The following is a 22,774-nucleotide window of genomic DNA, read 5'->3' on the forward strand; positions in this document are numbered from 1 at the left end:
TGAACATAAATTCAGACAGTATTTTCATAAATAGAATATTTCAGCAGTTAAGACTGTGGCTTTAAGCAGTCTCTCCGCACATTCTCTCCCTATGCCTTGCTGGAAATACATCAAACTCTTAAGCTGCTGAATAATCTCTAAGAGACAAAACAGATGGAAAAAATAATGGGAAAAAGTAACTTACAAGCAAGATGTTGGCAACACAAACCCAGTGCTTCTGTTCTTTACCTAAATGTTTAGACTTGCAGCAGGCAAAACCAAAATAAAATTGTTTTTGTTTTAAATACGTGGCACATTTTATATAGAGTACACTTTTCATATAAAAAAAAAATGACACAGGGAAGAATTACTCTAATTAAACAAAATACTTCAATATTATTCACTAGCTTTTGCCAAGAACCCCCAGAAAGAAAGAAGGCCATATGTACATGTGCAGACATTGCAGTCCTCCAATGCCTGCAGCACAGAGCCCCAGCCTCATACAGAGGGTCCTGAAGGGCACAGGGTGTAGGGCAGTCCCCAAGTGCTCCTACCGTGGTCAGTGCTGGGGTGAGCTCGTGGGGATCCCCCGAGGCCAGGGAATGCAGAACACCTCCCTCCTGCATGGAAAAGCAAGTCAGGGTTATGGTGGGAACAACTGCGTGGATCAGGCATGGAGCTGCTTGCAAGGAGCCTGGAAGAGCACCAGGTTTTATTCCTTTTATTACCTTGTCTCCCCATTACATACCTTACCCTGTGTTGTCTTACCCCAGTGGCCCTGGTTTTGCCATTCTAATTCCCCTTTTTCGGTATTTATTGGACGCTTTTCTCGATCATCTGCCACAGCAGTTTCCTGAGTCCCCGTTTTTTTATTTGTAAGATTTCTCCACTTCTCACACTGTTATTTTGTTATTGCAGCCACAAATTAGTATTAGCCGGGAGAGCTTGGACTTTCTCTTTGATTTCTAGATGGTTCCTGCAGTTTCCTTTATTTCTGTTCTGTTTGTGCCACTTTGTGGCCAGCATAGGCCACCTGCTTGGGCACTATTTGGGTATCAGTACCCTCTCACGCTGCTGTCTCAAAGCACACAGCCAGGACAGGCTGCTTGTGTAACTCTAATGCGTATTATGAACTTGCAGTGAGATGTATCAACTTGCTGAAGGACATAAGACTAAAAATGGCAAAATATATACCTAAGGATCCCTGCGCAATCTCAGACCTACAGACTTAAATTCTTGCAGAAAGTTTAAAGATATGCAGCTAATACCTTGAAAGAAATGCATTTTATGGAATCTATTTTGACTAAGAAGTGGGGAAAAAAAGAAATTAGAATTAGGGACATGGAAGCCCATACTGATATGTAAGTAAAAATGCGTGCATGTTTGCATGTAAAATCATGCAGCTTAAAAGCACACACAGCTTTGGGGGTTTTTGGTTACTTGGTTTTAATCTTTTCCAAGTCATGGTCCTCAAATTGGGTTTTCTATAATTGGTTTTAGCTGAGCTATACTGCATTGAATTTAGAAACCTTAAATCTTCTTCATCTTATGTTGTTTTTTGGAGATGAATACTATAATAAATTTCATTTCATACTGGTAACAAGCTCAAGAGTTGAGCTAAATATTTACTGTTAGGAAAAATGTAACGCTTTTCTTTTTGAAGCAGAGCAGCTACAACACTGCCTGTAAATGTTTGTCATTTTTATTTCAGTATTAATAACCCTGCTTTTATGACCTCATTCAAGAAGCCCACAAGAAGCTGGCTGTTCTTTTTCTATCATGTTTGTGCCCTTTACATCACTTCCTACTTCTAATAACTAATGATGATAGGTAATTACTTAACAGATGGTAAAAGCTCTTTAATTGCTTTTAAGGACTACTGAGCTCTGCTGCATTTTGGGAGCATTAACTTCTGTGACTTTCCATCTTCCTCGGGTCATTCCAAGTTTGTTCAGCCATCATTAAATATTCAAGGACTTGGGATTTTTATTTTTTTTTTAATCCAGAACTGGAGGTTAGTAACATGCTGCTTCAAACCATTGTTATTTCAAATACATTTCTTTTGTGAGGCCACTCTTAACACCGAGAAACCACGAGCCTTCTCTTTTCTCCCCGGGGGTGATGAGCACAGCAGCCCGTGCAGCCCAGGGCATCTGACCTTTAGTTACCAGAGACGCAGCTCTCTCTCCTTCCTGTAGCAACAAACTGTCACATCATTAACAGGAGGCTGGGGGGGAAAAAAGTCAAACCTTAAAACTCAAAGGGGCTGGTCTCATTAATGTCCCTACGCTGCATTTACATTATCTCCTGAGTTACACAGGCAGGAGAAATTCCACATCAGAGAGGGCAAAAGTGAGAGATGAAATTCATAGTTTAACACACACAGAGTTAGTGACCCTCGCTATAATTCCCTTGAGTAACTTTGAGTGCACTTTGAGTAAGTTGCACTTTAACCATGGTAAGTGCTGGCCTAATTAGTCAGACATACTGCACAACACCAGCAACTCTGCTGCTGCTTTTCCAGTTCTAACAGCTGTTTGTCTGGGTCTGTTTGGAAATGCGTACGAGGGGCTGTGGCTAAAGACACAGAATTGACTAAAAAAAAATGGACTGCAGCACAAATTAGCAAAGACTACGTCTAGAAACAAATAATTCATTTTTATGATTGCCACTCAAATAAACTCTTGCATTTTGCATGAGACTGTTAAGTTGGAAATAATAAACAAATAAAGTTAGTAGGATTTCTTCAGCTTTAGGATCAAACAGCCCTCCTGGTATATAGCTACGGTTACAAATGATTAGGCTGTACATTTCTCATCTGATGCAAAGAGCTGCACACAGATTACTGGACACACCACATACGAGCTCTGCTTAAGTGTGCCCAGAAGTATAATGCACTGCTAAAAATAAATGTTTATGACTGATTTGTTGCTTAAAATAAAATAGGTAGATAATATAACAAATGGATTATAAAATGGAGGTTGTGAAACTTCTACTTAAAGGAATATTGTAAATATCCCTCTCTATTTCTCACCCTCATATGTCAGTGTGTATTTATACTGCTGCAGCTGTCCATCCCTGTGTGGCACTCAGTGGCATTGCCACCTCCTTGCCATTCAGTCAGTGATTTAATATTTCAGTAACAGCTCCTGAGGTCAAATAATACATTTGTTCTCATAACTTGTTCTCATAACTAAGAGAAGTGCAGCGTGGCGTGCTGATTTTCCTCTGCATAGCTCTAAATTGCTCCGAGCACAGGTATCAACCTCCCATTTGTGTGCACTGAACCCGAGTGCCTCCTGCAACACTGCAATTTTAGTTTGGATTGAGAAGAAAATGATAGTGGTTTGCCCAATGAAAACCCAAACGTGACCTCAACTTGTATTTTGTTCGATAATCTCCAGAACATTTAGTAAACTGCTGTTCTGAAGGGATTATGCTCACACATAGAGTGATACTTACAATCATCACCATACAAAAATGGACCCACTAGGTATTAATTTCTGATATACTAAGCACTTCCTTTGCAGTTCCTTTGTCATCTGGCATCACTGTACCATAAATTTAGAGTGTTGCTGCATTGTTTTGTACCATGACTCTTTATGATTTAGCAATTCTAGGCCGATACAGCTGATTATATGAGCCATTTGCATTTTCTGCTCTTTAGGAAGATAACAGATACAATCTAAAAACTTTTAAAATAGCACTATCTTTGCACAGCTTAATAAATCGTTATGAATAAGCAAAATCCTCGATCATGTTACACTCTAAATTAGCCTGTGCTTTACATGAGTTTGTAACAGATAAGGAAAAAAAAATGACTAAAACTGAGAACAAACCAACTGTAAGTCTGGGAAGGTTCCACGTGGGAGGAAGCTCCAGGAAGCGTCCATGCCTGAAATGCAAGGGAGAGAACTTGTGCCCCAAAAATTCTTCCAAGATGCTTTTTAAAAAAATATTTTTTAAAATTAATCTCAGAAATAATTATTTTTATATTTTAAATATACTGGTGAATCAAGCAAATTCATGCCATGAGACTGCATAAATAGTAGTTAGATGTAATATACAGTATTTACTCTTGCAGCCTGAGAAAAGAAATGTAGTTCCTCTTCCATAACAGATTTTAAAAGCTGAAGCAGAAAACAGATCCTTTCCTTGCCTAAAAAAATGTACAAGGGGCACTGCTAGAAAATTGAGTCTTCCTCGTGCTCTTTGAAGTCCTCCAAAATGCACTAAAAGCAAGCACTTTGCAGGAGGCTCCCTGAAGCTGACAGGATTAGACCTGGGAATGGTCTATCGCCTTAGTTCCAGTCCATGACTCCCAATCCCAGCCAGAGCACTAAGCTCATTCCCAGCAAACCACGGGCTTGCCATCAGCCTCAGAGTGCCAGGTCATGGCCATTTCTGAGACAAAGCACAACCCTGAAGCATTCCAGGCTTGCCATCCTTGATAAAAGCAAAACATATGCAGGAAGGGGAAACAAAGAAGCACCTATGGTTTAATTAAGGGCTGAAAAGCCACAGGTTTCTTCTGGTATTTGAGCTAATCACAATATAAAATTATCATTTGGTAAGATTTTTTGGATTTGCTGCAGCTTCATGGCTCTAGCAGAAAGCATGTACAGGGATGCGTTTTCAAGGTTCTTGGCTAATGGGTTTCTGTATGTCTTCATCATATTTATTTGGATTGAAACAATAATATTAGAACTGCTCCCACAGCCTCTGGGTACTCCAGCACACAACTTGCACTACAGCAAAACTCTCTCACTACTAAAACAGGACCTCTGGCAATTTGTAGTTACAAAGAAAGTGTATTTTCAGAAGGCAAAATAAGCATGTTGATGTTATTAAACATGACGGTGGGTCAGTCTGGGGACAGGTCAAAAAACTGAGCTGGAGAAAACATAAGTAAATAATCCATATTCCCATCACCTGTCCCACTAAAATTTGTTAAAGCACTGCTGGAAGTCATCTCTGAGCCAATGGTGTAATTTATTCTAGAGAAGATAAGAGAGACATCCACACTTGACTGGCAGAGCCCCCACTGCATGGTCCAGGATTCTCCCCCCACACCAGGCATCTGCTTGAAGCATACTTGGATTTGCTATCTCCTTTCCAAGGACTTCTGGGAAGTGAGAGGAAAGGAGATCTCACCTTACAAAGAGCTGGTTGCACTTGAGATCTCTGGACTCAGGGGCCCTCTGGAGTTTGCTGGTGCAGAAGTACCCACGGGGAGCAGGGACAGTTCCTGCGGACCACTTCATCCTGAGGAAGAAAGATGGGGAAAAACTTAGTCCTCAGGTGGTTTGACAGAAATGAAAGTACAAGAACGGCTATTTTTCATCCTTTGGTTGGAACCAAAAAAGTTCTCATGAGCCAAATAATGCACCACGAGGATCAGGTCAAACTCAATAGATCCTGTTAAGATTTTTGTCCTAATGACAAGTGAGTGAGTGAGTGTAGGGAAATACTTAAGTAATGCTTCTGTGGAAAGGTATCTGAGAAAAATATCAAGCACTGCTGCCAAAGTACTGTGAAAGTTTGCAAATCCAAAGGCTTTGATAGAAGACTTCAAGACTGTGAAATAAACTTTACAGTTTTATTCATCATCCCAATAATCCTCACCAAACAGAGGCTGTGAATCTTCTGCAGACTGGGAGGTTAAGGAGAAGAATAAAATGTTGGTAGTAACATGAAACTATGTTTCATCTACATTTTTATACTCTTTAAAATTTTTTTTTTAAACTTGATTCCACTCTAGTGGAAGGAAAAATAATTAGGAAGAAGGAAAAATCAGCTTAAGTGAAATCAATACTTGATTGTTAGGTAGCAGCTGGGATTCTGACGGTCTGGTGCTTAAACAAACCTACATGGTGCCTTCAGGAGCTCCACAGTGCAACCACCATCTGTAACTCTGGAGCTAAAGGAATAGCAGGATGGGAAATAAATGATAGGAAGTAAAGAGAACTCATGGTATTATAGGTTTACCCCCTTTTCTTTCTCTATTTAATTTTCCAGGGGTGAAGTGACTAAAGAAAAGATAGAAACAGATTGTCATTTATTCTGGTCGGGTTTTTTTCAGCTAAACTTTAAATTTTTATAAAAGGTACAGCATCATTGTTGCTGTGTCTATACCAGCACCACCTTCATCTCACTGAACTGCATACAAGTGCATTTACATTTAAAGAAGCAATCTTTCTTATCCTGATGATGTGAAATAACAAGCATTTTGGAATGAAATGGTAGTTTTTTATTTTTAGGAACCTGCATATAACATTACATCCCATAGTCTTAGTCTGTACAATTAATATTATCCATCTGATGAAAAGGAAACTCTATTTTTACTGGCAATAACAAAGAAATTCAGACCAGGAAAATACAATATGCTTTTTTCAGAAAGGTCCCATCTATGGATGAGAATTTCTTACTATAGGAAAATGGTTCTAAAACCTCGTTACTGAAAAAAACAGTTATCTTGGAAAAAAGGATCAGGCAATTTTCTTTAAAGCTCAACCATTATGAAGTGTGTTTGGGTTTTTTTTAATCCTTGGAAATCCACCTTCTCCTCTAGCAGCTTGGAGCTTTTTTTCTCCTTATATTAAGTAAGGATAGATTTTCTTACTTATATAAAAAGCCTGTGGAAAGAAAAATCCTGCTTAATTCTTCACAGCAGATCTTTGAGCACAGACGTCCATAGAGCGACTCTACACTGCTCTGAAAAATGGGAATGAAGTTCTGGGTGCAGCTTACAGACTTGGGTTCTGCTCTAGAGAGATACCTTAAGCAGATAAGGATGAATCTTATTAAGCTAAATCCTTTCATTTCTGCCCTTGGAGTCTGGGACAGGTTGAATGTGATTTCAGGAAAGATCGTATCTGAGCTTCAGACTTTAAAAGCACTGAGAAAAACACACATGCCCACTTCAAACCTCTTTTTGATCTGGGAATACAAACCATGGCCTGTGCCACTGTGTGAGCAGAGGATGGGGCACCAGGACACACCTCTGGAAACAGCTGGAGAAATTTAAGACTTCCATGCTGCTGAAAATAGCAATATTATTTGCCCAGCGGGTGCTTAATTTTCTTTGAGCAATGTTTTGTTCTTTAGCTGTCTCTAGCATTTGATTTGGGAAAATGAACTGCTGTGTGGCTGACAGATGTTTGAGTGAAATCACGGATCGTGATTTGGGGAAAATGATGGATAACATTCTTCACCCATTTACTTAAGGTGTTTTTTCCTCATTAAAAATGTATTTCATGCAAACTGAGTGCACCGTATAATCTTGTAGCTATGCAAGTAAAATTCACTTTTGGATTAAGAATACAACTCTTTAGCTTGCATGCAGAGGCATGAAGTCATCTATCTTAGTAGCTTTAGCTTGTGAAAGACAGAGGGACCAGAATGAGGAGTGCAGAATCATGGTACAGGTAGATGTGTGTGCAATACAGATGCATTCTGGCTTTCCTGGAGACTGGGGGAGGCAAGAACACAGGCTCTTGAACCTCCTTCCACCAGGAGAGGGCTATCTGTGTTGCCTCCTAAAGATCTTACCAGTATACCCAGCCTAAGTATCTTGCATTTCAATGATTCTCTTGGGATAACACCAATCAGACCAATCAGCAGAGATCAGTTCCTTACATTCTCGCCTCTGTCTGTTGGTGGTGCCTTTCCTAGACTTGCATTAAACCGGGACTTTGGGAAGCTGGGGTTATACTGTAGTTCCGGGTGTGGGCAGTCTGTAACCCAGTGGTGTCTGGAATGCTTCATACTTCCCAAGCCTAAATTAATAATACCAACCATTATTAAATGACCACTGGAAAAGGATACAGCAACAAGAAAGCCATTTCGTAAGAGCACACAAAAATAATTACCCTAATACATTTCTATCCAGGGAAAATGCACTTTAAATCTCATGGGAAAATGGGGTCTTTCGGGCTGCAACACCCTTCTCCTAATTCAAGGTTCACAGGACTTAGATAATATTGAGTGAGAGCTTCCAGCATTCTGCCATACTCCGAACTTAACTAGAGATGTGAAAATACTGGTTTGCCAATTACCAGGCAGGGCATTTCCCCTGACTGCTCACAGATTAAGTGTCACAAAAATGTATCAGTTCTGAATGTTTCTCACTGGAGCATCATGTAAACACTTGCAGAAAGGGAAAAGCAGGAAAACTTTGAATTATAAACAAAAGAATTTGAATAATCACGATCAAGATTTAAAAAACGGTGCTTGTAAATAAGCACAAAATATTTCCATAGACCCAGGAATTCAGATGATAAAGTGCTCAGAAATGTTCTGCCAGAGGGCTATGTTTTCCCCTTCAAGAAGTTTTGATCCATCAGCAGCCATATGCTTTAACTTACTGGTTTATGCTCATTTCAGTGACATTTTGCTTCTGATAAGAAAAATCTAAGTGATCTAAAAATCTATGTGATGTTTCAAAATGAGTTTTCACTTAAAATGTATAATACATATGCGCAAACAGATTTTGATTTTGTGAAAACTTCTCCAGCAATATAATAACAACAGGAAAATAAGCAGGAACCGTGAAAGGAGAAGAATAAATTGCCACTGAAGGAGACTGGGGCTTGGGGTCATGGAAGACCTTCACTGTTGTTAGACAATTATCTTTTCCACTGGCCAGGCAACATTATTGCTTTTGGTCAGCATGTAGGGACCGGATATGCATGTTCCTAATTCTGCCTCACTGAAAGGGAATGGATTAAATGATCTGTTGAGAAAATTTCCCATTACAAATTTCTTTAGTTTTATGCTTTTTATAAGAAATAACGAAATTCTTGAGTTACTGATTTCACAGACTAGTTTTTTTGGACCTACTCCATAAAAACAACGGTGATTACAGAGTATTCTGAAATTCTGTTTCCGTATAAGCTGGAGATATTAAAACAGACATGCTCAAATACGGGATACTCTGAATAAATGAAATCAGGTTGTATTTACAAGACTGCAGTAAAATATTTGCATTGGCATTAGGAAAACATTTGGGGAAATTCCCAGGTCTAGCTGGGATGCGGGACTTCCTGACTCTACATTATAGTGTGGGATTTGATTGTCTGTCTGTAGGTGAATGTCATGGCCAGGTCATCAGTAACAAGTCTCCAACCAGGTTCCAGTGAAAGATTCACAGACTTGAACTGATCCCTGCTTCTGATCCCGGTTTTGAACCCGTGGAGTCTTTCAATGTACAGCTTTAAGCAAACTTGGTGCTGTTCTAAGCAACTTTGGATATCAATACTTTTGAGAATGAAAAAGGGAAATTGTTCTTTGACCCTGATTTATGAAATAACTTGCACTCTTTTTAACCCATAAAGAGTGCATTCATTTTTGTCTTATGGAAAAAGCCAATTATGATATTTTGCCAGGGATGTTCTTTCCAATGAGATTCAGCTACTGCCATCTATTGATATATATTGTGAAGGGTCACTGTGAAAGTGCACATCTTCCCTGTACCTTTTCTTAGAGGACTGTAAAATATCAGGGGTGAGAAAAGGACACTGAAAGAATGCTTCTCCTTCCCAGCAGTGAAAAGCAGGGATTTGGAACTGGAAGAAAATATCAGGAGTAGTCTGAGGGTGGAGTAAAGGCACGTGCAGATTTTGTTTTAGAGGTACATTTTCCAACAAGGAGGGTAATATCCACACATATAGGGGTGATCTGTCACTAAATGACTTCTCTAAAAACCAGTCTGAGATGTGTAGCTGTGTTTTCCTCATTAGCTCATATTTAGATGAGTTGGTCAATGTTCAGCTCTTTAACATCAGCCCAACCTCACCGGACATGAAAATCCTCCAAGCCTTTGGACAAGAGCCTATTTCCAACCATCTGTGGAAGGAATGCACTGACCTGAATTAATTAACTGAAATTAAGCCAGTTTTTTAAAGGGATGAGACCAAAGCAGGAGATGCACTGAACTGGAATAAAAAATGAGTTGTGACTTCCAGCAAAGCTCTGACTATGTGACAGGGAGCAAACTGTGAACTTGAGGAAAGCAGCTCTGGCAGAGTGACCTCATGGGGGTGGAGGAGAAAGCAGGGAAGGGACCAAGGTAGCATTTAGTAATTTCTTGTTGCTGTGTATCCCAGCAAAATACTGCCATCCCTCAATCCTTCTTTTGGTTTCCCTGGTGCTGAGCAGCAAACAGTCATTATCTCCTCCAGTCTAAGACCCAGGGTCTGACAGCTGTATAATAGACCTAAGGGCTTTTTCAATGTTATGCCTTTCCCTTTCTCAAATAAACAACAAGGCTATTGCCTGGCTTTCATGAACATTTCTTCTCTCACTGTGTCTTTTACCTCTGATCTTGCAAAAATAAGAATTCTTCCCTTCTGAAAATGAGCTTACCTTGTCTAAACAGAAATCTGCTTTATTAATTTGTTCTCAGATGAGATACAAAATATCCACTGCACACTTCCTGCACTATGTCAGCATCTTGCTAATTACTTAAGCAATTCTTCTTTTTTTTTTTAAAAATGAGACATATTGGGGAGAGGCAGAGTCTGTCTTCAGTTACTCATTTCATTTACTCAAATTACAGCTTTCCAACCCAATACTGCAAAACAAGCGCTCCAAGGTAAATTCAGAAGTCTGCTGTGTTACGATCCCCTAAGTATAATGCAACTAGAGCCATGCCATGAATGACTAACACTTTAGAAGCAATTATTTCATGACGAGGTGAATTTCTACCTCACAACAAATGTTTCTCAGGTTTTTGTGTGCTGGTGCTAAGAACATTAGAGAGATTAAACAAGCATTTATAATCATGAAGGGAAACCAGAGCGATCTTACTCTTGTTGGAGGCAGCTGAACTGGGGCAGCGGGGAACTGGAAGGTAACGGAGACCTGAAGGCTCCCTGTGTCCCCTGGATCAGGCTCTTCAAAGCTTGTTAATCCTGTTGTCCATGGCCAGGCTCTCCTGGATGAGAACACCACTGCAGTGCAGCGTGGCACAGAAGCGTGATGGACACTGAGAAAATGAAGGGAATTAGCATTAACAAGCCAGTTAGCTGCTCTATGAGAGAGTGCTAAAGGCATGGATGTCTGATGTCAAGACTGTTTCTCAGGGAATTACAACCACCTATTGTCTACTAGGAATACACAAGTCATATGCATTGTTACCCAGTTTGGCTATTTTTTTAATTTATGGTATTGCAGTACTTTGATAATGGGTCAAAAGCTGAGTTACAGCTCCTAAAGCTCCCCGGTTACCTTGTGTGGAATATAAAAATAAAAATAAATAGTGCATTATTGCTAGTTCAATAAAATGCTATGCAAGAATAATAGGTCTTTTCCACTTGAAAATGGAGCTCCACACTTCTGGGGTGACATTCCCATTCCAAGGACTGTAAGCTCACCACAGGCATTTTCCTCCTCTCATTACTGCCCTGTTTCCCTTTCCAAACAAAAGTTACACTAGTTACTATTGTAACAGCCTGCACATAATCTGCTGAGAATAAATACCCATGTAATGAGCCTGAAATGATATGGTAATTTCTTAATTCAAAATAATTACATGGCTATTTGTGCCCTCCAAAATAAGGTATTACTTATTCAGCCCAAACAAATTGCTGTTTGCCCAGGTTTTGAACTCTGGTAAACAGTGGTGCAGCAGTCATGTGCATACTGAATCCTGAGACAATTTTATGTTAGATGTTTACATACACAGAATTGGAAACAAATATTTGTCAAGGCAACAAGCAGCTTTTAGCACAACCAAAGGAAAAAAACCAAACCAGAAAGCCCTTGGAAATAGGACGAAAACTTGGCCAAGTCAGAATGCTACAAGGGCACCAGCTGGCTCAAAGTCACCCAAGTGCCCTCTGAAACATCTCACAAGCTTGAAAATGTTAGATAAGAGGATGGGAATTGTTTAGTTTATTTTGGCTTGTCATTTGTGTCTGAGTGCCTATCTCCCTGTGTCACCTGGAGATACAGATAGGAAAGCCACCACAGAAATGAAAATGGAAGGAGGAAAGGTAAGGAGGAGTGAGGGCAGACAGACCTTCAAGCCATTGATTCCAGCCAGCTTTCCTCGAGTCAATAAAACATCTTCCACTGGCTTTGACGAGGGCTGAGCAGGCGTAGACTTCAGAGCATTAATGAAAGATTTAAAATCTTCTCCTTGTGAGCAGTAGTAAAAGGCTCTCCATGAATGTGAATAATGTGAGCTGCAGTCATGACTATTGACTTCTCAAATTTCATGCTCTCTCAGACTGCAAAAAAGACTGTTAATGAAGGACTTGGAATTGGACTGATGCTGCTTTCTGGAGGAAGGCAGAAGCCTTCAACACCCAGAGTGGAGATCAAGTACCTCACAGACACCCACTGAGTGAAGCACATGAGTGGACTAAATGGAGTGCACTACTTCTTATCTGAGATTATTAAATATTTGGGCCTGGAATGAAAATTAAATCCACACTTGATTTTCTACGCCTCTATTATACAGCTACACATCAAACACACTACGTTGAGTTTCATAGAAAAGAATAGGCAAACTGAAGAAGCAAGATGTTCAGAGGTTCACAGATTACAAAGAAATAATATATACTCTATTCTAACAGGAATTTGCAACTTACAACAGGGTGGTCCAAAGGGTATGATGAATCAAACACAACCACTGTTCGGCTTCCAGAAGCATCTTGCATCTGCTAAGAGTCATCTGATGTTGTAGACCTGCAAGAAAGCAGAAAACACAAGATTTTCTAACATAGGTGCCAAAATAGTAAAGCTTCATGTGACTTCACTGGTAGCCTTCATTTTATGCATACTTTGAAATTTTTGTTTCAGCATTAAGTATCTCTTTATCTATTCATATACTATAGCTGGACTATTCCAATACTTTCACTTAACATCCCTGCTGCAGAAAAATCAGCATTGTACCCTCTGCTTCATTTGCTGAAGGTGTTCAAGGTGCAATTTTGAACCCTTGACCATACCAGAAAAATTGCAGCTTTCTATAGCATCAGTAGAGTTATCATTAAAATCCCTCATCACTGTCTTGCATTGTTTGGAAACAAGCCACATGTAAGAGTACAACACAACACCATGTGCTGGACTATTTATTTAATTGTTTACCCAGAAACCAGATTTTTTTCTCTCATTATTTGTATTTCTCAGGGCTCAGGAAGCAGGTTAGGTGCAGTGAAAGGTTGTCTTCCTGGAAGCAGTTTTCTGGTTGCTTTCTCTGAGGTTGTGTCATGAGGCTGAAGCGTCCTATAGCCCCTTCCTGCGGCCAGCTGCTTCCGGGCTGCTTTCTGCTCTTTCGTGCCAGGTCAGTTTAATTCAGCCTTGCTCTTTGCTAGGGCTGCCTTGCCATTCTGCACACCAGCATTGGTTTAGGTGCTCTTGATGCTAAATTAATTGCATATTTCCAAGAGAACATTGTGAAGCTCTCTACAATTTTTGATATGGATTCTTTAAAGCACCACAAGAGGAGAAAAACCCAACCACAGGGTCCAACATTCGAAATCCTGGTACAAGCAGCAGTGCATGCAGGTGCTGACGTCCATTCTGAGTGATGATGCCCAGATTACATTAAACACATCAGCTAAAACGCTGGCTTTTATTCTAATGTAAGCGTCATTATATCCACTCGGATAAATTTATTTATCCATCTCAATGATATTGCTTGTTTCAGCTTGCTGGGTTTTAATTCAGGCCTGAGCTGCTCTGCAATCATTTGTTCAAGTTTAATAACGCTACACGTTGTTCCCTAATAGCTTCATTTTGCTGAATTTCCATTTATTACTGTCACTATTACAGCAGGATTTAAATTTTTGTAACTTGCCTATCCTAGCATGAATGTAATTTCATTGACATTTAACACTGATCCTGAAGGCTCCTCTTTGACTGTTTGTCACCTAAAGATCAAATACTTTTGCTGCTGACTTTTAAAATCAATTATAATCTTGCAGGATTTGGCTCAGAGGATAACCCAAAGTGAAAGGCGGGGAGTCTTAAGAGAGAGGGTTTCCCAATGCATCACATGAGATTGATTTTTCATGTGCAGAAACAAAAGGTCTGCTAATGAGAAAAGAAAGAAAAGGAAATAAAAAATCCAAATCCCTTAAAACAAACAAAAAATCCCCAACCCAGAGTCTTTTCTATGATACTTGAAAAATATGAATAAATCTGTTTTTCAGTCATTGAAATTTTAGAATCTGTTGTAAAAGAATTAAACACCCATCAGTAAATCCCTTTATTTAATATTACAAAAATTTACATTTAAAATCTATTTAAACTACAATTTATCATTTTAATAACAATATTCCTCTCTCTGCTTTCCAATATTCATAGTTTCATAAAGTGGATCTGAACTAGATCTCCAAGTTCAATAAAAAAATTGAGGCAAACTGAAGTACTGTGCTGGGTGATTTTCCATCAAGAGATAAACAGATAAAAGCCTTCACTTTCAGAGTCGTTCCTTGTCTGTATAAATGACAAATACAGATTAATGGAATCCTCAGAAAAAGAATAATAGAGTATCTTAATGGAATGAGCAAATGTTTCCTTGAAAATACCCTTTCACACTACGCACCATAATTGTTCTTTAAATTCCCAGCGAGAGCATACATTTGCCTCACACTCTGAATTAGGTTGAAAAACATTTTAAGGTACCGAATTTGAAAACTGTTGGAGGAATTATTCACATATGGGTAAGCAGGAGGGCCACTAAAACCAGATTAAAATTAAATATATTTTAAAGGCAGACTTTAACAGCGTACTGAATAATCACATAAAACAGACATTAAAATGCACGATCTTGTGTAGCAGCTCTTGGTGATTGCTGTTGTTTGACCAATAATTGGGAGAAGCTGGGGGAAAGGCAGAGCCAAAAGGCAGAAACATGTGATGGGAAGTAACTCTGGGGAAGGTGGAGGAGCTACAGACAGAAAACCTGCCGAAGTTAAGGCAAGGCCAGATGGGCTGGCAGACAAGCCCAAGGTAATATAATTGCTTACCTGGGAGTGTGTGTGAGCCAGAATCCGCAGGATTGTCCTTTCCTTGTCTTTCCCAGCTGCACAGTGCTCCAGGTATCCTCTCCTCAGCCCTTCTGCTTTTCAGCCTCTACTCCTCATGCTGAGAACCTCCCTGTTAATGAGAAAATAGCCATTTCAGGAGCAAGCCAGAAGTTCCTGGGGGACACAGGGCGACCTTTCCAGATGGATATATTGACATGGAATTCAATTTATGAACTATTAACACATAATTTTACATAAAAATTACATCTCAAAGTATTTTCCTAACGACAAAGTTTTCTTCAGAAAATTGAGTACTGGGGTCTGCTTTAACCACATTGAAACAATATATTATATTAAACTGGACAAGACATTCTACTTGAAAAACAATGATTGTCAACTGTGTTTTCTTAGAATACTTCTTTCTGGGAATGTTTTTAGCACAAGAACTCCAACTTGCTGCAGAGTTGTGCACGTCATTATCTGGCTACACATATTCCAATTATTTCATCCTGGGAGAGGTGTTTATCAGCCCCACAGAGAAAACTCGAGGCCAGGCAATAATGGCCACAGGAAGGCTCATAACTGAAAGAAAAGGAACCAGATCACTTGCAGTGCTTAAGTGCAGTCAAAAATGCCAGAACAAATTATGTCAAAATATGTTTCCAAATCAATGTTCTTTGAAATCTCCATGCACTGAAGGCAGATTTTAAAATTTTGTCTTCTCTGGAAATAAAAAAAACACTGAAATATCCAAGGGGGGGACAACGTGCAATTTCCTCTCATCTGCTTGTGTCTATGCCCCATGTTAGGACACAGCCTCAATAATGGTGGCCCTTAGCAGTGAGGCTAAGGGTAAAACAGTTAAAAAGTTATAACTTGGGCTCCACAGGAAAATGACAGACATGAATCTGGGGAACCCTATCAGTGCAATGAAAGTTTTACTTGGGGTAGAATCTTTGTAATTGAAATCTAAATACAAATAAACATATGTGTAATGTAACTGTTAATGCACATACAAGACACTAAAAGCAAAATCACAAAGATGTTCTGTTGTCAGAGCTCAGCATTAATTTACTTTCCAATTCCAGTCAATTTGTTATCACAAATGCTTTCTATTAAAATGTTTTATTTGATACAGGGTGAATTAAATCAATCTTGTTATTCTGATGATAGAGATGCACTTAGCAGAATATAAAATAGTGATTTAATGGCTACTTAATGGTCTGAAGCTTTAAATGAACAAATCATAAATTAAGGCTTTTGTAGCCTTTTATGCTTTCCCATTTGGATCCTAAAAAACCAATTTGCATTCATTATGTAGGTCTAATATAGAATATCTTGCTCCCCAGTGACATTCAGCTGCATTCCAGTATTTGTCACGAGAGTGCGCTTGACAGTGCTGCCTTTGGAAGAGCTTTTAGTGTAAGGCGTGGGACACAGCCCTTCCTTGGACAGAATGATTTCAAACTTCTCCAGGTGACTCTGAATCTGCTCTAACATCCAGATTGAATCACACTAAATCCATTTCTTTGTCTGCAGTTCACTTCATCATCTCAGACCAGGCAGTAGGGATGGATCTTTGAAACCTGCTATGAAAACTGAGCACAGAACCTGGGCAAGTAAATCGTAAGTTTGCAGTGAGACTGTATGAAAGAAATTCCTTCCCAAAAGTCTTGGCAAACATTGCTACTTGAATCAGATCCACGAGCCAGTCTCCCCTTCTTCCTGAGTCACTGTTGATTACAGCACATCAGTAATTTAGCAGCTAGGAAAAAAACCATTAAAAATAACTTCACACGCACTCACACATATATTTATGTGAGTTTTTAAAGATTCATCTTGGGTTAAAAATATAATTTTTGGATTAAAGTATTTTGAATGAAAAAAAAATCTGAAAAGAAATAGTCAAAGCTAAAAAAAAAAAGAAAATCCCTTAGTGTTTTCTCTCTGAATATAGTCTGAACTTCCAAAACAATTTATAGTATTTTTCGTTCAAAATACCTGATCCAGCGCATTCTACAAGCAGAAAGTTTTTAAACACTATTACCAAAAGGAAAAATAACTGTTCTAACAATTTAATTCCATTTCCTGGGGCTTTTTTCCTCTTCTGTGCATTCTGTGCTACTCCCTTTCCCTTTAGCACTGGTACCTGCCAAGAGGGCACATTGGGCTGGCCTCAGTGGTGCCACAAACGGGCTCTGTCTGGTAGCTGGGCCTTAATGCGACGTGTTTGCATTTCCCCCTGTGCTGCACGTTAGGGATCACCATGATTTTACAGCCACTGTCATCTCCAGGTCATTTCAGCCATTTCTGCCTCCTGTGCAGTTTCTTCCCATTAAGGAGCTGGGTTTGCAATAATTCTCCCCTGACCAATTACTTTGGGAAGCACCATTGTGCCTTTCCTCTTGTTCCCACTCTTAGATCCATTTTCAGCTTTTTCCATGTTGGAAGCCTACCAGGATTATATAATGACAATATTAGTATCTCAAATGGTACCTGAGAGCTTACATCCTCCTATTTCAAAACCTCATTATATTTTTAAAAAATAATAAATAACCCCATTTTAATGTCACATAAATTTATATGTGAACCCTCTGTCACAAAAAACTGGTCCAGCTGCCTCTGGGACTGTCAGCACAGTAAATAGATGGCATCAATAAAACAAGCTCAACCAAACAACATAATTCTCCACTTTTCAGGGGGGAAAAAAAAAGCTGCAGCAGCAGCATCTCATGCAGTCTGATTTTTGATTGAAGAACCAAAACAAACCAGTGAAAAAACAACAAAACTTACTATGAGGCCTTCAGAAATCCATCTGCTTAGACTCTTCATATCTCTGTCACCTGGTAGGGACTTTGATATTTTAAATGAATTGGTCTGTGGTAGCCCACAAAAAAAGAAATTTGCATAAAAATCAAGGGCTATTAAATGTTCTGACTAGCATTCAAGCACTTCTGCTGAATTCACAGATCACAAATACTGGAGCAGAGTAAATTAGAGATGTGACAGCTGAACTACTATTGGGGTGTTAATGCACACCAGTCCTGTAAGCGAGTTTTCTGGAGAGGTTAAAGCTTAACTAACTTTTTACACTAAGAAAGGCTAACTGCATATTTTGTGACTTCCAGATCACTTCCATGTGTTGTGCTTCTTTATGCATGCAGCCCTTTCTCCTGCTGGTGAGCCAAGCAAATGTTGAATCCAGACACAGAATGTATCTTCAAATAACTACTGAATTTATTACTGAGTAAAAGCAGGTTTCCTATCACTACCCTCACACCTCCTTCCCAGTACAAGTAAAATAATGCGTGTAACGGCACCCTAGCACACAAGATTTCTTCCAGTCAGGAGGAAATTTCATGTAATGATACTGTAGATTGTGTAATAAGTGTTTCATGAGAAGTCAAAATTACAGGGCTCCTTGTCTAAGCATCTTAGGAGTATTGTGTTCTCAAAATACAGAGGGGATTAACCCTAAAAGACCCCAAACTTCTCTTTAGCAAGTTGTGCTTCAACAGTGAGATTCTTCCAGAGCTGCTGCTTTCTTTGTGACTTTCTTTTCTCATTTCCATCTCACTACTCTGCCCCTAATCCCTTCTACCTTCATCACCCTTCCTTCCTCTGACTTTGGGTTATCTCAGAGTCCAGGTTATACAGAGACTTGTTTTAAAGCACTGGAACATGTCAAAGGGGTTCAGATATTCTGACACGTGGGTTTTATGCATGGAAGTACCACTGCAACTGATCCTTCAAGGGAGAAGTATCATGGTAGGTGGAAGAGCCAAAGTCCAGTCATGCAAACAGTTCCATTACCAATTTACCCCGAAGTGACTGGAACTCTTTAGGCACACTACATATTACTGTGTTTTGCATAGTTTAAAAGGACCATTGTTACCTCCCAAGCTGCTCATGAGCCAACAGAAAACATTGCTGAAGCAGCTCTTACCTTAACTTTAGACCAGGTTCTTTCTGAAACAATTGTGCACCCTGGTTTCAGGGGAATCTGACTTCCCGACCTTGATGTTGTTCCAGCATGGAGTCAGACCATGCCTGGGAACTCCTCCCTGGTTCCACAGGGCAAACACATGCTGCAAAATCCTGGCTCCAGTAGCATTTTGGCAAGAAATTCTAGAAATCAGGAGAGCTTTGTAAAAGCAAGTTTTGCCATCTAATTTTTCAATATTACTATTTAATTTGCAAGTTCTCTGCCAAACACTCTTTCATGCAAGTTCATTTGCATTTTTCTGCTACAGACTGATTTAGCAGAGGAATAAGAATATTCTAAGAAGTCACCAGACACAAGAATGGTAGAAAGCCAAAGAATACTTTCAAAACTGCCAAGGATTGATATAAACATAAGGAAGAAACCACAAAGTGCTCCAATGAAAAGTTCTGACCAGGAACTCTTTCAAGCACATCGTGGATTTGCAAGCAGCTGTTGTGGTGTTGAACAGCAAATACTAAAAGCATTTCAGCTCATATCTAGCTGCACAAAAGGTGTTTATTCACTTTTTAATCCTTAATCTTGTCAATATTTTCTATTTCTGAAATATAGATATTTATAACAGAGTGCATCAAGATGTTATTTTGATACTTATGGTAACATCAAATCTCCACTAATCAGTGAAAAAAACATATCATCAGTGATAAAAATACTCATTCCTTGAGGTACTGAGGGCATATCACTGAGAACAGATTACAGCCTCACGGTGAATACATTTTACTAGCATGGATTTCTACAATATCAGGCAAATTTCTGAAAGAAATAATTTTTATAGGCTGTATTTAGTATTTACTTGGCCAATTATATTGTACAATTTGGGTATTTCGCTAAATGTAAAGCAAAAACAAACTGTGTGCACAGACATATGAGAGTATAAATACATATGTACCTAAATCCTTATCAATGTTTTAGAGTTTTATAGTGTCAATTTTAAGATTTTTATATTATCGATGTAACAGCACAATGGAGAACCATTCCAGTAGCTCTACACCAGAAGCTTTAAATTTGGTTAAAACATTCTGGGTTTGGTTGTGTTTTATAATTAATATTGACATTACAGTTTTCCAAGGGATAACATTTAGGCAAACTCAGTAGTTCACAAAAAGTATATGAAAGTCACCAGTTTTCCAGTTTTTACAAATGTCAGCATATAAATTAACAGCCACTTAAAACAAAAAGCTACTGATATAGCAAAAGCAGAAATCACAGAACTATCTAAAATATTCTGTGAGCATTTGCAAATGATTACTGACAAAACAGTCATCAGTACAAATATTCTTCACACACACAGAAAAGACAATAAATAAAATTACCCTTCTGAGTCCTGTATGTGTTTCAGCTGTTGAGAGACTTACTGAAGTTTTGCTAAAAAACTTCTTTAAAAAAACAGAAACTGACATGAATACTGGAAAAATTTTATAAAGGATCTATGGTTTTTGACTGACACAGTTTTTGACACTGATTTTAAGATTAATATCAATATTAATGACGTAACTTCTGTAAAGGAAGTCCTAAATTACTCTGAATTGAGTATGTAGAAATGGAAGCACCTTAAAAAATATTATATAGTCCATGATAACCCATTATTCAACTGGAGTGTGTTAGGCTGCTTTATTTCACAACCCACTAAATAAGTTTTATTTCAGTGCTTACTACTTTTCCTGTTGTGAAAAGAAAACAAAGTTTCAAAAGTTACTGATGAACATTCAAAGACGGAAACAATACAACTATTTTAAGTTCTATATCCTGCTCCTGTCCCTTTGTAAGGAGTAACTGAATTTAGAGAGTGACAAACCAAGGAAAGTGTAATTAGACATTAGAACATACAATTCCTACAAAGTTTTGATATTGCTACTGTCTACTGTTGCTGTATTGCCAGAAAGCAAATTGTTAGCCCACAGATCTCTAAAATATGCACTCAGAGCAAGAGAAAGAATCTGCTGAGCAACCAGCAAGAGATGCACTGAGATGAATTTGATTTATTTGGGGAGCTCCACAATCAGCTAAACCATTTGGCATCAGCATAAGCACCTTCTTCGAGAAGCCTGCACAGTGTGCCCTCTCACTGGTGCCTCCAAGGGTTCTGAAATGGCATCTGACAAGCACTAGGCTCCATTTTTTATAAATACTTTGATAGCTTCTTTCCTCAATGATTGCTTCCCGTGAACCTCAAGTGAATGAAAAAGAACAGACACACAGGTAAGTCACGACTGAAATTTTTCATGAGCTTACATAAAACAGGTGCTTAGCAGTGAAAAGAGACGTTTAATAGAAGCTGTAGGAGTATTTCTTTATTGACAGGTCCTTCTCCTTCAGCAGCCACTGCTGAAGCTCTGGCATTCTGGACCCTTTACAACAGCTCAGCACTTGGCCGGTCAGTAACTGAGTGACCTGCATGTTTTCCTAAAGGAAAAAAACCCCAAATATTGTGGGTTTATTTCCTTCTTCTTATATTAGGCTAAAAATAATTTTGCCATTCTTATCTTTGAAGACAGTCACAAAGGTCTCTGTAAAAAACTGTTTCCAAAGAAATCTTTGCTTGTAGTAACTTAACTGATGTGTCAATTTTGAGAGAGTTCAAGATGTGTAACTCAGGACATGCCAGAAAAAGCTGAGGTTGTAGATAGTGGGAAAGAATATTTCACAAACATGTCCATATCCCTCTTGAGAAATTTTAAGTAAACAGGGCATTATCCACCTTTTTAATTATTATTATTCGCTCGAGAGAATTATGGGTTTGTACCAAATACTTAGGTCAAAATTTTAAACATTAGTTAGAAAAAATGGGTGCTTTTTATCCAACATAAATTTTTGCAAGAATTTTCTAAGGCAAGTAGATGGGTTTATGTCACTGAATTCCTTTAAGTATTGATTCTAATCCGCCTACACAAAGTCCTGCATGACTCATGGCATAACATACTTATCACAAACATAGTTTTTAGACTTGAGAAATACATATTTTCAAATTGATCTTCCATGATCAAATAACAATCTCAAAGAAGCTACAGCTTTCCAAACTGATTTCTGCTGTTCTACTGTTTTTGCAAATCAGTTGTTTGCTACCTTTTTCTGTTTCACCTCAAAATATCTGCCAGGCTTGGAGAAACAGTGCACAACTGCATCATCAGGATAGAGCTGTTCACTTTGAGGCCTCGATCCCAAGCCATTAACATCAGTGAAAGTCTCTTATTGATTGCAGTGGATGGCAGAACAAGCTGTACCCAGGATGTGCTGCAAATTGCATTTGATGTGCTCTGGCTTTTTCCCTTTAGATACCTGTGTGATCATAGTGAAAGAGAGTTTACCTTAATTTCTAACTGATTTTCAGAAGAGGGGCTCTTTTTTTTCCAAAGCATTGCCTAAATTGAGTTTCTTCTGATAGCCAATCAGTTCTAAGAATCAAAATTTTCTCTATTTCTGTTTCTTTTTCAGTTCATCAGCTCGCTCTCAGAGCCTCACACAATGATGTTCAGTAGGACCTTGAGAGACTCTGAAGATCCTGCACTACTGAGGGGTGAAGGTATCATAAATGAGGGAATGCATTCATGACCTTTGTTGTTCCAAGTTCCTAAGCAGTAAGTTGCTTGCAGAAAATGATTTTTAGCTTTCCCACTGAATCAGTTAATTGCCTTTCCACTTTAAAAATTAATGGGATATGTGTGAGGGTATGGTGGCTCCTGCTGTTGCCCACACAAATGTGGTACCATCCGGGGTGGATAGAGGTAGCAGCACATTTTGCATGGTACTGCCAAGGCTTTGCAGTAACAAGCAATTCCACATTCCTGCCCACTTTGCACCTGTGTTAATGCCA

General features: G+C 38.9%; 1 long non-coding RNA gene across 5 annotated transcripts in view; it reads right to left on the reverse strand.

The window, feature by feature from the left end:
- Positions 1 to 22,774, reverse strand: part of LOC125325968 — a 96,037-nt gene that overhangs the window by 56,920 nt on the left and 16,343 nt on the right. For 4 of the 5 annotated variants that reach the window (XR_007203639.1, XR_007203638.1, XR_007203641.1 and 1 more), the window contains exons 6-12: positions 14,961 to 15,090; positions 12,576 to 12,672; positions 10,789 to 10,966; positions 7,618 to 7,757; positions 5,134 to 5,244; positions 3,819 to 3,874; positions 429 to 599 (exon numbers count right to left, since the gene is read on the reverse strand). This is a non-coding gene — a long non-coding RNA (uncharacterized LOC125325968). The remainder of the gene's footprint in view (positions 1 to 428; positions 600 to 3,818; positions 3,875 to 5,133; positions 5,245 to 7,617; positions 7,758 to 10,788; positions 10,967 to 12,575; positions 12,673 to 14,960; positions 15,091 to 22,774) is intronic. The other variant, XR_007203637.1, reaches the window with a different exon arrangement.

Source organism: Corvus hawaiiensis, chromosome 5, assembly GCF_020740725.1.
Source record: "Corvus hawaiiensis isolate bCorHaw1 chromosome 5, bCorHaw1.pri.cur, whole genome shotgun sequence".
Taxonomy (NCBI): domain Eukaryota; kingdom Metazoa; phylum Chordata; class Aves; order Passeriformes; family Corvidae; genus Corvus; species Corvus hawaiiensis.